The 6386-nt window shown below is 37.8% G+C and overlaps 1 protein-coding gene across 1 annotated transcript in view; it reads left to right on the forward strand.

Moving 5' to 3' along the window:
• Positions 1-6386, forward strand: part of LOC104932985 (CD209 antigen-like protein E) — a 27355-nt gene that overhangs the window by 15927 nt on the left and 5042 nt on the right. The gene's annotated exons all lie outside the window — the stretch shown is intronic.

Here is a 6386-nt window from a genome sequence, read left to right on the forward strand (position 1 = left end):
TCTGTAACAAATAGAAACTTGAAACCAAAAAGCCTCAACATAAAATGCAATGTTCCCTCAGCATTTCAATGAAATAACTCATCGTAAATACAGAATCACATGTATGTAGGACATATGAGACAGACAGACAGACAGACAGACACAGACAGACAGGACAGACAGACAGACAGACAGATAGACAGACAGACAGTTACTTGCCGTTGGTCGTCAGTGCCGTTGTCCTGTGATTTCGGTGGAGTGCACCTTCTGCGCAGTAGTTGTCGTAAATCTTACATTATCGATGTTACCATTGTTGTCTGCATTTGTGTCCTCCTTCTCAGCTGTCTGAATCTAACTTTTTTGGTGAGATCTACCTGGGAATAGAGATCCTCAGACATATTGTTCTTTCACCTAATTCAACTCCAGATGTTACTCTATTCTGCTTGGACCAGTCCAATTGTATTTTAGCATTCATGTCACCATAATATAGCGCAGGGTAGAGGAAGTAATCAGAGGTCTCCTGGGCAGTAAAGGGAAGAAAATAGCAGAAGTCAAATGGATACAATGAATTTTAAATAAATAACATCAATTATTAAATAATTGAATGTTATTGCAGTAAATCTGGAAGAAGTGACAATTCAAAATACAGACTTACCATAAATGTGAAGGAATATGATTTGTATTTTGCATTGACATGGTTAGGTGAGTTATGGACCGGACAACATTGACCGAACATGTTTTATTCTTTTATTCAGTGAATTGGGTAGAAAGTGTCATGACATAACAGCCTGTAGATTCACCCTTTTACCATCCGTCAAAGTAATTAACTATTTAAAATTGTTGGTAGTGAAGATTTTAAGTCAACGTTTATTTGTGAGTTTACAATCAATCTTTCTGTATCTTTCAGTAAAGCAGAAATACATCTAAAAATAATGACCCATGCAAAAGTGGTTCAAGAGAAACTACCTGTGGTCAAACTTTTTAGAAGACATGAGCCACTTCCCTTAATTACGCCCTTCCTGTGAAATAAAGTCACACATATGAGTATTGTGCTGTCATCTGTTAAACCTTGTTTCTTGCTTTGTTTGAGCTCAGTCCAGCACACTCAAGATATTGAGACATTGAGCAAACTGTTCCAGCACACTTTAACATCATGGATCAATGTTTGGAAATCTATGCAAATGTAGAGGAAGCATCATGTGATCACAACAGCTGTACAAAGGAGATAAAAGATTCTGAAAATATTTACGGAAATTTGGACGAGATCCAGACTCTGGAGCCAAAAAGAACTGGACCTGCACTCTCAGGTACTGAACTCATGCAAACAGGTACTCATGTACACATAGTGTAATATGATCTTGACTGCAAGTTCATACAAATATTTTAACAATGTTCACACACAAACACAGGAAAGACGATATTTTCTGAAACAAAGACTAACATCAGGATGTATGACAGTAATGTGGAGGGTCAAACAGCAAGAAAGTGAAGAAATCCTTGAAGTTCGCATATTACTGTTTTTAGTCACCTGAGAATTGAATTAGTGGTAAAACACAGAGGATTTTATTCAGAAACCAGCTGAAACTGAACTTTTGACTGATAGAGATAGAGGAAGTGTCATTCGGATTGACTGTCTGGAAAGCATAAATGTCACAATATTCACTGCAATTCATCAAATAGTGATTAAGTGTTGGGACAAACTGAACAACTGACTGGCCATGCCTCTTTGATTTTATTTCAACACATGACAAACATGACTTCTACCTTCAGGTGCTGGAGATCTGAAGAAGAGTTCCTGCAGAGCTGCTGCAGTGTGTCTGGGTCTGCTGTGTCTTCTCTTCTGATTGGACTCATAAGTTTGGTTTTCCTATGTGAGTACTTTGTTACAGCTGATAAAGCCCTAAATATGCTGGTTACAGTGTGTGTTTATTTGTTGTTATTGTGTCCAACAGATACCAAAGCACACTCTGAACGAGACCAGTTACAGACCAGCTACAACAACCTGAATACAAGAACGAGACCAGTTACAGACCAGCTACAACAACCTGACTCAAACAGGACCAGCTCCAAAAGAGATTTGATGACATGGCCAAAGAGAGAAATTATCTGCAGAGAAAACTCCAGGTAATTATTTACTTCTTAAACCAACAATATATAACTTTTATAGCATAAAATAGCAGATTTAAAATAATTTTGATGCCTCACAGACTTCTAATCAGGTCAATTTTGCCAGTCTGTCACTGTGACCAAATGGTGTAATGACAGCAACGTCACATGATGCCCACTGGCAGTTTACATTGAGAAGGAAGTGGCTGTAAAATAGTTAATCAGTTTTTTGGATCATCACAACCCTCGTAAAAGACTTGATTCACTGTCAAAGTTTGATCCATTTGTTCCAATAACATTGGAAAAGTCTAGAAGAGTTGTACAGCAAAATGATTTAATAAAATCAAGTTAGTAGAGGGCTTAACTGGAAGTTAGCAGCTAAGCCCAGCAGAGAAGTCTTTAGTGCACTTGCTCTATGATCACACATGCAGAAGACCTGGGTAATTTTAGGGAATGGAATCATTTTGGCTTCATGTGCTAATAGTACGGTAATATTTGCTGACTGCTATGTTCTTGTTGTTTGCACTTGCCTGATGTTTGGCTGTTTGCAAAGTTGTCAACTTGCTAGTTTTTTGATCATAAGGAATGTAATCAACAACTGAAGAACCCTTGCCTTACCCTTCCTATTTAATCATGCAAGATAATTGGTGGCTCAGTCTAAGGTAAAGAAAAACACTATTCCTAATTTCAGGTGATTATCACTAATGAAAACACTTATGAATGGCTACCATATTCTGCCAATAGATCCCCCTAAATACTGCACACTGGACTGTATTGTATTGAGACTAAACTTCACTAGCACTACAGAGCGCTAAATTTTTTTTTTTATCATGAAAGATTCTGCCAAATTAAGGCAGGTAGTTTTGGTTTACAGCTTTCTCTCTTTCTTTGTCTTTCACTTCCCTGTTTCTTTTCTGTGGGTCAAACTACACCTGCAAAAAAGAAGAACTGAAATGATGTTGTCTGTTGTCTATCTCTAACTGTCCTCCCTCTATCTCAGAGAGTGTGACCCTATAGTCACAGGTAACCTGGCCACTAATAGAATTAAGAGAATGTTTACGTTTTTTTTCTCAGTCAAAAGAAAAACAAGATAATGCATATGTGCATTTTGTTTTGAACACCTCAGCCTAAAGTGTTTCTGTGCTTGCTTCTTCCATCCGCATCCCCTTTGTTTCGCCTCTGTCTGATGTTCATAGGGGCTTCTAAGTCTGGTTACAGTGCTCGCTTGCCCAGCTTAGGCTCTGACACGGTTCACTCTGACTGCACCTCTAATGGCTTCTTCTCCATGGCAGCATTGGCTGTGGCTCATTCTGATTATAGCTTTAGGGGCCATGCCAAAATCACAGCAAATCTGATTTTTCAGTAAGAAATTTAAATGATTAAAACTGGTGGACAAAAAGTCTCACACACCTATTGTACATTCCACATTAACACACTGCTATCACACTGTCTCAGGATCCTGTTTTTATCTTTGCCTTTTGTTATCTGAATGGCAATGAACTTAATTCCATAGGCTCATATTCAGTAATGTTCATAGAGAATGTTTCAACCCAAACCAACTAAAACAAGACCTTCGTCCAAGCTTTTTTTTTTTTTTATTCACTTGAGTCTCATCCTTTGTTTTTCCCCCCAATACAAACAGAATTGGAGTGGGTGTATTTCAGCGGTAGCTTCTATTACATTTCTTCTCTGGCGAAGTCCTGGCAACAAAGTAGAGATGACTGTCCGCAGAGAGGTGCAGACCTGGTGATTATCAACAGCAAAGAAGAACAGGTAAGTGTCGATTTGTGTATACATGCATGTGTGAATCTGTATGTGAGTGTCACAGAAGTGGAGGACAGCATGTATTGTACTTATGTTGATGACTGTTTCTCTGTCAACAAGGACTTCATAGAAATTTCCGGAAGCGCCTGTGGATTGGACTGACTGACAGAGAGAGAGAGGGCACGTGGAAATGGGGGGATGGGACTCCACTGACCACAAGGTTTGTATGGGACTTAGCGTTTTCTGTTGCCATGATGTAGCGGACCAACCACTTTCCATTTGTGGTCACTCACTATATTCAGCTGAGTTTGGACAAAGACTCGCTTCAGCCGTATGTGTTTTTTTTTTTTTTTTTTTTTTTTTTTATCCGTCTTTTGATTAAAAAATAATTTCATCATATATATATATATATATATATAAAGATATATATATATATATATATATATATGTGTTGTGTGTGGTGTGTGTGTGTGTGTGAATTAGTAAAACATACACAAATGAAACAAAAACAAACAAACAGCCATGGAAGGCTCCTGCCTGAGTTCTGTTTGGTTTATGATAATAGAACTGTCCACAGTTTGTATTTTAATTATACTAAAGACCATTTGGTAAGTTTTGGAGTTATTGAGGCATGTATTCAACGAGAATTTGTACACTATTAAGATAAATTGATTGTGAAAATGAATCTTTTTCCTGCAAGAGGACCAAAGACTTGTGCTCCATTTTTAAAAGGTGTAAAATTTTTGTCCTCTGGCAATATATCATTAGACATTTTTTGTGTTGTTTACATAACAATTCCCATTATACAATAGCTTTGACAGTTGTTTTTTGTTAACTATAAGGAGATTTAAAATAATTTTGATGCCACACTGACTTGTAATCAGGTGAATAGTGCCTCTGTCATTTCCAAAATGCTACAATGCCCCCAAGAAGTATGGCTTTGAAGCCAATTTGACATTGTAGTCAAACAGTGTAATGACACAATGATGCACACTGGCCATAAATACTCTTCCTCATAAGTTTACATTGAGGAAGAAGTGGCTGTAAAACAGTCAATACATTTTTTGAAACCACGACTCCTGCTAAATGGCTTGATTTGAGAATTTGATCCATTTGTTCTAATAACATATGAAAAGCCTCAGAGAGACCTACAATAAAATAATTGTATCTCAATTCAAGTGAGCGGAGGGCATAACTGGAAGTCAGCAGCTCAGCCAGCGGAAGTCTCTAGTGCACTCGATTTATGACCACACAATGCAGAAGCACATCCAGAATCAAATAAGAAATGAACCTGTTTTGGCTTCATGTGACACTGAGCACTTCTGCTGACTGATAAGCAGAGTTGTTGACCTGGTAGTTTTTGATTAATAAGCAATATAATCAACAATCTGAATAGCCCTCACCTTACCCCCATTTAAGCATGCAGGATAAATTGTGGTGCCTCATTCCAAGGTAAAGAACACATGAACACAAGAATACACAAATGAAAACATCATTTTGAATGTTTGCCATATTCTGCCAATAGATCCCCCTAAATACATCACCCTGGACCCTGTAGAACTACAAAGCAATATACATTTGTTTTTTCAAATTCAGAAGGCAGTAGAAACAGTTGTTTGTAGCTTACAGCTCTCTCTCTCTCTTTGTCATCGACTGTCCTTTCACTTCCCTGTTTCTTCTCTGTAGTGTGTAGAGTCACACTACAACCACCAAATCGATCGATGTATTAGTATGTTATCATATTATTATATTTGACCCTATAGTCACAGGTATCCTGTTCACTAATGAATTTATTAGGAAGACAGTCAAAATCAAACTAAGATAATGCATATGTACGTTTTGTTGTGACAAAAACAAATAAGGAACCTGGCCTGGATAACCTCAGACTAAAGTGTTTCTGTGCTTGCTTCTACTGTCTTTTCGACTCTGTGGGCTTCTAAGTCTGGTTACATTGCTCGCTTGCCCAGCCACTTCCCTTAATTACGCCCTTCCTGTGAAATAAAGTCACACATATGAGTATTGTGCTGTCATCTGTTAAACCTTGTTTCTTGCTTTGTTTGAGCTCAGTCCAGCACACTCAAGATATTGAGACATTGAGCAAACTGTTCCAGCACACTTTAACATCATGGATCAATGTTTGGAAATCTATGCAAATGTAGAGGAAGCATCATGTGATCACAACAGCTATACAAGGGAGATAAAAGATTCTGAAAATATTACGGAAATTTGGACGAGATCCAGACCTGGAGCCAAAAAGAACTGGACCTGCACTCTCAGGTACTGAACTCATGCAAACAGGTACTCATGTACACATAGTGTAATATGATCTTGACTGCAAGTTCATACAAATATTTTAACAATGTTCACACACAAACACAGGAAAGACGATATTTTCTGAAACAAAGACTAACATCAGGATGTATGACAGTAATGTGGAGGGTCAAACAGCAAGAAAGTGAAGAAATCCTTGAAGTTCGCATATTACTGTTTTTAGTCACCTGAGAATTGCAATTAGTGGTAAAACACAGAGGATATTT

The sequence above is a fragment of the Larimichthys crocea genome, chromosome X, assembly GCF_000972845.2.
Source record: "Larimichthys crocea isolate SSNF chromosome X, L_crocea_2.0, whole genome shotgun sequence".
In the NCBI taxonomy this organism is placed as follows: Eukaryota; Metazoa; Chordata; class Actinopteri; family Sciaenidae; genus Larimichthys; species Larimichthys crocea.